Genomic DNA, 11,206 nt, shown 5'->3' with positions numbered 1-11,206 from the left:
CGCTGTAAGCCAAATTTCAACATCCTTTTCAAAAACAAGTTGACTTCTAAAGCAACTTTCTTACAATCGCCATAAGAATTTTTGCTATGTCGTAAATGACATTGAATCATTTGCTAGAGATCGAATTCAGAGACTAAGTTCACAGAAAGCAAACTTTGGGTTTGATCTAGAGCTAATCTCTGTTAAATTGACCCTAGAGATTCTTGTTCCATTTTAAACAGAAACCTGGGAATGGTTAGTTTGTAAAAAAAAAAAAAAAAATACATATTCATAATAACCAGTATGACATTTTTATTGTTCTCGCAAGCACTAAATTTCTTCTTCTTGACACCCATGGGATAGCAATGTTGTCTCACAAATTCACATTGGGCACGAATGAGTCTACATGATTCTAGAAAACCAGCTCTCTTTTAAGATTTCCTGTCATCTCATGTGGGATGGCGGAAGCATAACTAATACGAATTAAAGGTCTCTTACTGTTCTGAAAACGCTTAATCTCTGGAGAAAGCAGAAGAGGCAGGCCCCATAGATATTCTTTCCTTCTTTTTTCTTGCGTTAGCTCTGTCTTGCAGCAATCTGAAACTACGAATCGGTGATGTAAAAGTGCCTACATATGCACATCTGTCATCTAAATCTACTTTCATTCGGCACAAATTTATTGAGTGTCTATTACACGCCAAGCATTAGCTCTAGCACTACAGCTAGAGGAACAAATGGAAACGACAAAAACCTCAGCCCTCCTGGAATTCTTATTCTAGCAGGAGAGAGAGACAAGACGCAAGAAAAATGAGTAAAACAGGTACCTTGCTAAATAATGAGTGTTACAGAGAAAAAGAAAAGAGCTGGGCATGTTGGGTAGGAAAAGACCGTTGAACCCATAGGTAGGGTACGTGGGAAGAACCTCTGAGAAAACAACTTTTGAGGAAATAGTTAAAAGGCGTGAGGAAGCGAGTTGTGCCGTCATCTGGAGAAGGAACATGCCAGACAGAAAACAGGGTGCACAAAATCCCTGAGGCAGAGCACGCTCAGCAGAGAGCACAGAGCGAGGCAAGAGACGGCGGGGCAGGACAGGCCGGTGGTCAGGTCACGGAGGCCCTCGCAGGCCCTCGTGAGGACTTTCGCTGTTGCTCTGCGTGAGTGGGAAGCAGGAGAGGCTTTTCAGCAAAGTAGACGCGTCATCTCACTTGCGTTTTAATAGCACCACGCAGGCTGATGTGCAGACTATGTGAGGAGCAAGTATGGGGGACAAGTGAGAGGCTCCTGCGATAATTCATTCAGGGATAATGGGTCCCGTCCCAGAGGGTGGAGGGCATGGACTTGTTGAAACAGGGCTGGAATCCGGATGTCTGCTGTGTTCGTCAGACTTAATACTAGGTCAGACTAACGACTACTGGAAAGCCCTTTTGACACTCACGGGGTGTACAGAATCTATGGCGTCCTCTGCAAACATGTCGTGAGAAGTTCTACATCAACTCCTATTTATCCCCTGCACTCGTTTGTTCCCTGCGCAGGCCACATGTTCATTCCTAGATATTCCATTACGAGAAACCCCTCGAATCAAACAGATATGAGGACTTAAACGCTGAGTTCCTTAGGAAAAGTATATTCTATACACATAATTTTAGGAGGCATTTTCATACTTAAGCGTAATCAGTAAATGGAAATTCACCATTGGCATCGAATACTCAGGCTCTCCATAATATTTCTCAAATGACAGTCATAAATTGTAGAAAATGTAAAATGCTGGTTCTCCTATGCCATACTCGTTTCGGAATTTCAGAATTGAGTCCTAAACAAAACATCCCCAGCTCTTCATTTGGAGGTTACCTTCTGTAGACGTGAGCTGCTCCTATAAGTTTGTGTCACCCCCCCAGGCGGGTAGCCCAGATCTCATGACTGGTCCATGCAGAGAACAAAGACAGGGTCTCCTTGCCTTGATTCGCAGCTCTGAAAGGCCACGCCAGCCCGAGCGCCCTGCAGGCTCGGCCGAGGCCTTGCTCATAGCCACATCACAGTTCGGCTTCTCCCTCTGCCCATCCTGCTCTCCTCACTCCCTCCCAGGTGCTCCTGCGCATGCTCACCCGGTAAACTCGCTGCATGGAAATCTGGACAGACTCTCTTTACTGGGGACCCAACCTAAGACATCACGACCTTATTTATACAACTGCTATTTAATGAAATTGAAGATTGAAGCCGCAGGTACAGCCAAAGTTTCTGCCACCAGTACTACTAATAATAATAGTTACAGTAATAATAATGAATCCTCATCGAAGGGAATGATCGTTAATTGCTACTATTTTAAATTTGGGGGGAATCTAATCCCCAAGTCGTTTTCTATATCAGTTCATTATTTACCTTCAGGAAAAGGCTCGTATAAGGAGCGGCTAACTTTCAAGAGAAAATGCTTTGCCATTTTACAAAATTCATTCCCTACTCTGCAGAAAACACACACACACAGAATTAAAATGTAATAGCTGTCATTAGAAGTCAGAAGCACGTGACATAACTACCTGAGCATGCACGCGTCGTGGAAGATCAAGATAGCTGTATTTGAAATTGCTTTCTACGTTCCTCAGCTGGTCAGCCACTAATGAAACGACATTATATACACACACATATGTCATAAAACATATCTATTTAAGTTCATATTCACGAGGTGTATCTATTCATTAGTGAATACGCTTATACGTGCTCTCTTGACTGGGCATCTTTCCCATAGTATTTGAAACACAAGGAAACATCGCCTGCCACTGGAGACATCTCTGTGCCACTATTAGTTGATCTCTCTGGAAACAGAAGAGAGGTTTATAATATAACATATTATGGTAATAGCAGTAACCCTGATAATATATGACATAGATACAGAAATTTTAACTGTGCTCCACAAACACTTCATATATGTATTAATACATTTCAGTAAAATTGAAATACATTCGGTTCAAATTATTGCTTTTCTCACTTGACTAACGACATCTCGAGATCAGAGATTCTCTGTTGCTCCTATTTTGATTTTGGTTTAGGAGTAATTTCTGATCTTTCTAATGTTTTTATAAAAAACAAGGCAGATGGATGGTTCTTTGGGGAGTTGAGACATTATGGCATGATCACAATAAATCACTATAATGAGACATATAAATAATCTGAGAATAATGATGTGGGAACAGCTCTTTGCTGCTACAAGATTTCCCTTGTCATACTTGGAGCTCTACCATTCCACTTTAGAAAGTCAGAATTAGAAATAATTTTTAAATCGCCCATTCCAAATGACAAATTTTTCAGAAGAAAAAAAAAATCAGGCCCGGTAAGATGCAGTGATTTATCCCAAGGTCATAGAGCTGTTGGTGGTAGAATTACAGCTACAAATGCAGGTCTTCTTCCTTTCAGAATAGCACAAGTTTAACTTTGTTCCCAACATACAATAAAGTGATGGCAAAGTTAAAAGAAGTAGAATTTTGTAATTAAGTTAAGAATCTAGAGAAGATAATTTCAATAGAACAGAAGTGCTGAGAAGACTCTGGGAGATACAGATGGGCTTCTCCATCTCTTAAATCCATCTGTGTTCCTGTCGAATGTACTTGTGTCTTTCCGGCCCCATTTAGTGAACTCACCAAGGAGGACAGCCCTGCTTAGAATCAAAGGGGTGGTTTTCCAGCTTATCTGTCTACGACCCGGTGAGAACATTTACACAAGAGTGAGAGAGAGAGATCATTCTGCCAGTTTACTCTGACAGTGAATCCAGGTATTTCCTAGGACAATGCGATGTACCCACCTGGAGTCACACTGCCTGGGTATGTAACTGAGACTCATAACCATGCAGCCCGTGAAGTCCTGAATATATTATTTGCTTCCTTGGAGACTCATGCAACTATAATTATTTGTTGTTTAAACTATCATCATTTTTTTCTCCAAGTCTCGAATGTAAATAATAGACATTTAAAAAAAAAAAAAAACAGATGGACTCAGATTGATTGCTGAAACCAGAGCAAAGCATTATGCATTCTAAAACAGGTAATGAAAGGCTTGAAAAGGTATGAGCTGTTCCTCCAAATAAAGTGGCTGAGAAACTGCATTTAAAAGTAGTAACTATAAAGAAAAGGAGTAAACGATGCAATGATGTGCAGAAGAACTATTTAGAAAACCATCTTCCAGAAAGCTGAGAGTATCAGGCCACTTCCCATCGTCATATATAAAGAGAGCTGACTGGGGACCTGGTCTTCAATGTGAAACCAAAGAAGCATCACCTAAACTGGAAGCTAATTTAATTGACCTGGGGTAGGATTCAGACATCTAGGTCTTTGAACAGCAATTCAGGTGACCGGAGTTAAGGGCCCTTTCAGTAAGCTAAGGATTCTCAAAGTGTGGCCCCCAGATCATCAGCAGCACCATCGTTTGAGATCGTATTAGAAATTCAAATTATCTGATGCTACGCTATGCCTGCTAAATCAGAAGCTCTGGGTATGGAGCCCAGCGATTTGTGTTTTAAAAAGAATTTTGGATAATTATGATGCATGTTAGTTTGAGAACCACCGCTCTCAGCGAAGTGGAGTGAGTGTCAAACATGAAGACCCTTATGGACCTGGGGGTTTGGGCCACAGCCTAAAGTTAGAGAAGAGTATAATGGAACTCCAGACTTTTATGATGGAAAAAGAGTTTGGGGACAGAAGCGGAAGAAAGATGAAAACTTAACTCTATTCGGGAGAAGCCCTGTTAGACAAAGGCTGCTTTCCCATTTATAAGAAAGAAACGACACTGACATGATCAGCTATCTGACCAGAAAAGACCCTTAACAACGCGCACACACACACACACACACACACACACGTATGTGTGTGCATATATTTAAAGACTTAGATTCACATAATCTATTTGATACAATGTTTATATCTGCTAAAATGTTGGAAACAACTTATCGAATAAGAAATTCAGGTTTAATAAAAAATATATACATATTTGACCACACAAATACCCTCGATGTCATCCACAAAGAGTGACTGATTTATTACAAAAAAATCATAAAGGGGCAAAGGACATCAAACAGGCAAATTACAGAAGAAGAAATCCAAATAATTCCTATGAAATGATGCCCAGACCCATAAGTAGTCAGGGAAATACCAATTGAAACTATATTCCACTTATAAAATTGCCAAAAATTTTCAAAACTATAATAATAATACCCAGTAATGAGAAGGTGCAGAAAAACTTACAGTATCATATGTCGTTGAAGGAGATGTAAATTTTACAGAAAAAAATGAAAAGACCAAAAGTCTATACATCTATTAACATAAAATACATTTTCTCATTAATATTCAACATATTTATGTGTTATACATAATTATTACATTATATAATATATAAATATGTGGCATTTATATATTAATGTTTAATACTTTATTGATATTTGGTACATTATTAAAATATCAAAAGACATAGATTAATCAAGGATCAGGAGAATTATTAACGGTTAAATGAAAAAATATATCATCTGATGTCTTTTTTGTTCAAATTAAAGGCAAAAAACCATACTCCTGTGTATTTGTGTATATGAGGTTAATTTAGCAGAATCAATTCGCTTGAAATTATCATCGTCTTCCTCATGCACACACACACAGAGTCACATAGAAAGTCAAGATGAAATATAGCGAAACTACATTTAAAACGGAAAAAGAGCTCCTTGAAAACTCAGGAGTTGGAAATAACAGGACACACAGAGTGGCGATCAGAGGCTGCAGATAAAGGGTCACGAGCCGTGACAGGTAAACACGAGTCCCAGCGTCGAGAGTCCACACTGACAGTCCACACCACTCCCAGTGTGGGAGCACCCGGCTGCGTACTGCTGGAGACACAAAAGGCTGGAAAGAGAGACTTGACTCAGGACCTAAAAATTCCCACCAAGAGATGCTGCGAAGACACTAAGAAGCTTAGAATTCACACAGAGCGCTGGATTAAAAACAAGAATCGAGCACAAGAAACTGGAATTCCACACTAAAATAATTAACCAAGACCAAAAGCCAGGAAGTTAACATTCAAACAGGTCAGAAATGGTGGAACCCACAGGGCCAGACTGAGGAAAACGGGAAACCACTAGACAACTTGCAAAACAAAATCGCAACAAAAAATTCGCTGAAGGTAAGCACGCAATGTATATAATGACATAAATGACATACAAAGAAGATACAGAAATCCTGATCTATGCAACTAACATCACTATGCAGAACACATAAGACTAAAACTGCCAAAATTATAGGAAATTCAGTAATCCACCATCCAAGCAGAACATTTTGAACTACCTTTCAGAAATTGGTAGTTTGAACACTTGTAAAACTAGTTTGGATGTAGACGATTTGAACAATAGGTATTATCATGCGACACCTATTACGTCTGTTTTGAATATCACATTCTACTATTTCCAAGTGCACGTGTAAATTTTCGAAATCTGACCACTCACTAGTCCATAAAAGAAGTCTCAACAAATCCCCCAAATATGTATTGTACAGACCATATCCTATTATCACATAATAATTAAATTAGAAATAGCCAATATCAGAGCTATTTAAAAATATGTGTGCAACTAAAAGTCATACTATTAAATAGTACATAGGTTGAACAATAAATCATAAAGTTATAAAAAATTATATATTAAAAAATTAGAACAAAATAACATATCAAAATAAATCCCAAAATATATAGAAACCTAGTTTATATAATAGAACTGAAACTAAATATTATGGGGAAATATTAGACATTTAGTAAATGGCATATATAAATTGGCTTCCCATACAGGAAAAAATTAGATCTTTTGAAATGATATCTAGATAATTTTGAGACCGAAGTGAAAATAAACAGAAGAAAAAAAAAGAATGAAAAGTCCTTGAACTTGTCAGAAGAAGTTGCAGAAAGCTATCTTTATGACCTTGAAACAGTAAAGAATTTCTTAAACAGGACACGAACAACATAATCAGTTAAGGAAATAGGTTGATAAAGTTGACAATACCAAAATTAAGAAATTCTGCCTGACTCCATAAACAAAGTTAAAAAGCATTTTTAAGATTGCAAGAACCATTGGCAATATACACAACAGTCAAAAGATTTTCACTCAGAATATCAATGAACTATAAATCAATAAGAAAAGGTCAAATCAATGGAGAAAGTATATGAAGCTACAACTCACAGAAGAGGAAGCCAAGTGGCCCATAAACTTATCAGATGTGACACATCATCAGCGATGAGAACAATGCAAATAAAACAACAAAGAAATAGCACCGACTGCCAAAATAAAAAGACAAAAATCTGAATTTACCAAACGCCGAGGAAGCTCGGTCTGCAGGCAGGAGTGTCAAACCGGACCAGCACTTCACCCAGCAATCCAGCCGAAGCTGACGATGGGGCTGGGATCTGTTGGAAAGGATGCTCCGTCATAACGGTACCAGCTGAGCTATCATCATGATGCCATGGGCTGCCTCTTCAGTATTTTAAAATTAAATTAGGATCTCAGTGACCCCCTACTGGATATTTCAGTCACCGGCTCCAACAATGTACACAAAACTAGGTGGTTTTGTCAAACGTGATACAACAGAACAAACAATCGACAATTTATCATACCCTGTAACTCATAAGAGAATTTTCACACACACAACACGAATTTCAGCATGTATACCCACTTCCCAAGGTCCCGTCACAATGTGGTTTCCAGTCCAGAACTGGTTAGGTTGGCTACACACTTTTCTTTTAAAAACTTCACACGGCCTTTTAATCAAATCAGTGAGAATCTGACTCTCTACTATGTGAATAAGCAATTTTTCATTACTGCTTTAAGAAGGCAAAGGAGATACAAACGTATGATTCGGCTAATAATAGGAAATGACCAACCATTCTCAAAGTGTTTTTCTGAATTTCACCTGGGCAAAGGAAAACAGTCTAAGAAAATAGAGCAATCTAGGAAGACTAGACTGTTAATATTTGTCTTTGGACTTCGGCAAATTTAAACACTCTACTACTGTATGTGTATCATTTGTAAGATTAACAGACACGAAACCTAAGTGCTGTTGATGAAGTTACTCTTCAGAGGCTAAGAACCGAGGGTGGATTTCTTCTCTTTTTCAAAAAAATTATATGAGAAGAAATCGATATTTATACTTTTGACACAGAATCGGTTAATGCTAATGCTGTCATTTTGTTAAAGATTAATAATGAGTAAATGAAAACACAATAAAGTAGAACTCCTGTTCATATCGCCCTCCAGACCTCCCCTCCCCACCCCTCAGCATCTTTAATTGGGTACATGTAGCTCCAATAATTTTATTTTTACCATTTAATAACATACATATTTAAAAAATAATGTATAGTGTGTTACTTTCTGAAACTACCTTTTTTATTTTCTACTATGTTTTTGAAATCTATTTCATGCTGTTCCAGAGTACTTGATTTTTTTATACGGAACCCATTGTCTGAATGTATCAGCTTCTATCCGTTACTACTGGCGGATGTTTGGTTTGTGTCTGATTTTTCACATAACGGAAGATTTCACATTTCAAAAACTGCAGTGAATATTTCTATGTGTGTCTTCTGGTAAACATAGGAATAATTTCTCAGTCAGAGATCTAAAAAGTCAGGCATGAGTTCTGAGTTCTGAGCATTTTCTACCTTACTGAATATTGCCAAAAAGACTGTGTGTGAATGGAAGCCTACTCATCCAGTGTTGTGAGTGGTGAAAATTATAGTCTTAGTGATAAGTAATTTGGCAAAATGCACCAGAGTTGAAAATGCATGTAACCTTTTGCTGAGGAATTCTCTATGTAAAAAAGATCTTAACAACCTACTTGCTCATGTGTATACAGATGTATTTTCAGAACATTGTTAAACATAGCATTTTTAACAGCGAATCATTAGAATAAAATTTGATGTTCTTTTTATAATATTTTTATAGGAAATACTATAAATAATTTTAAAGCCTACAATCCCAACTTTTCTCTACACACACACACACACACACACAAACACAGAAAAAATACTAGATTTTATGTCTGGTACTCTCTAAATTCAGCTGACTCTGGTGAGCTCAGGCTTAGCTAAGTGTCCAGGGTTTTAAATCTCCTTTCCTTTCCTTTCCTTGGTCATTATGCTGTTGGTATCTGTGGCTTACTGTGTCCTCTTGGTGGCTAAGGATGTGGTGGGGAGGCGTTCTGGATATGTGCTGTGGCCTTTGACACTATTCCCCCAAATAGTCAGGACTCTATTGCGTGCTCTGCTGGGAAAATCCAAGGTCTCGTCTCTTCGTTTGATTAAGATCAGTTTTCTCTCTGGCCTTGGCCATGGCCATCATCCGTCACAGCTCCCTGGTCCTGGGCAAAGAGTAGAGGCCTCCTGTTCTCATCTCTCCTCCCTCTGTCTCCTTTGTCCTGGATGGTACATGTCATAGAATCTACTCCAAATCGATTTGCCTCTCAGCTTCAGAGAAGCTCCACTGTGTCAAGGCAGCTACGCTCAGTGATTGTTAAGGGGCTGTGGGAAAGTCTGACCTCCATACCTGACCTAGGAGACCCTGGGACATCTCCAGGATTGTAAGCCCGACTCCCCCCGGCCCCACCCCTTGCATTTATGTTGATGTGGTCACACCTAGGTTATCAGGGGAGGCCCCATTTGAGAGGATCTTCTAAACAGGAACTGGGATAAAGATGCTCAGTCTTTCTCACTTTATCTAAAACTCCTCTGACCCTCTAGGTCAAAGTTCAGAAAAAAGATAGCCACACGTTTTATCTCTTTCTGATTTTCTCCCCAGGCTGAGTCCTGAAAGGGCTAGATTTTCTCTTAATTTTCCTGCTCCCCAGTGCCACTTTCTCCATGCCCTGGCTCTCATAGACAGAGGGGATATTATGGCTACACGACACAAGATGCCCCGTAATCTGAGTCCTTATAACTGGATTCTTAATACAATGTGTTTAGGGTATTTTCTCTATAATGCCTGGCTTTCAAGCTTGGTGTTTTGTCGTAAAATTCTCTTTTGGAAATCAAAAGCTGAAAAGGTTCCCATTGATTTTTTTTGCTATAACACTTTGTTCCACTCCACTCCCCACCCCGAACCTTCCCCAGACACAGACATACAACCAGAAGGAGGGGCAGCTGACTGGAGGGCAGCGTGTGTGAACAAAGCAGAAGAGCGAAGTATATTAACATGTGTCGAAACATGATATTCATTCCCTCTGTGAACATGGAACGGGATGTTAGGGAGGACTTGCATAGTCAGAACGTTGCCTGCGGGCATCAAAAACTGTGGATGGCGTGTCTCCGAGAACTTCACTTCCCAAAGAGACACACCAGTGAGTGGTGTCAGGAACCCTTCCTTGGGGTTCGTCAATGGATGACTGAGGAAACTCTACTGCTCCAACCACTTCGCGAGCTCCCCACCTCACGCCCTCGACACCTGGTCTACAGAAGTGGAAAAATAAAAAAGAAGAAACAATAAGCAATCATTGGAGCTGAGCGAGCCATCAGGAGTGCAGGCTCTGTGGGCAGCAGACGCACCTCTCACTCTGTGGCGAAGGGGTGGAAAGAGCTAGAAGAGAAGCCAAGCGTACCCTCCCCTCCAACTCTATGTGAAAGCGGGCTGCAGATCGAAGCGCGACAGCGCTTTAACCACGGTGTGAGCTGGGAATTTCCCGCTAGAGAGGACAGCGGTCTTTTTTTGGTTTGAGCCTCTTGTTGTTTATTTGCTTTAGTGATTGGAGGTGACCAGAAAGTTTTGGAATCTACATGAGTTTTTGTTAAGGGATTCAGCGACATAGTCCAGAAGATAGGTAATAATAAAGAAAAACAAAAGTTTGCATGTTCAAGCTCTACCAAGTTTGGGCTACTTAATCAATGGCTATATGTGCATAAAACCTTAGAGCTAGAAGCCTATACACCAATATATTAACTGCTATTATTTCTTGCTGATAATATTATGGGTGATTATCTTTATTTATGCTTCTATGAATCTTTCATAAGTTGCAGAAGAAACTTAAAAAGTTAGAAGAAGCCTCCACTCTTTCAAAATGAACAAATGGGCCAAAGTGTTATGAGTGTATCAAGAATTAAGGTATATTCCTTATGAGTTAGTCTTCTACTTAATTCTCATGAAAAAGAGCGGTGGTGACCACAGTTGTCCCTGTTTATTTAGAAATTCATATTTTAAACCTTATCGTAAAATGAGAAACCCTAAGACGGGTTAGAA

The sequence above is a fragment of the Pteropus medius genome, unplaced genomic scaffold (assembly GCF_902729225.1).
Source record: "Pteropus medius unplaced genomic scaffold, Ma_sr-lr_union100, whole genome shotgun sequence".
NCBI lineage: Eukaryota > Metazoa > Chordata > Mammalia > Chiroptera > Pteropodidae > Pteropus > Pteropus medius.
The sequence above is the reverse complement of the archived record's forward strand: the minus strand, read 5'-3'. Positions refer to the sequence as shown.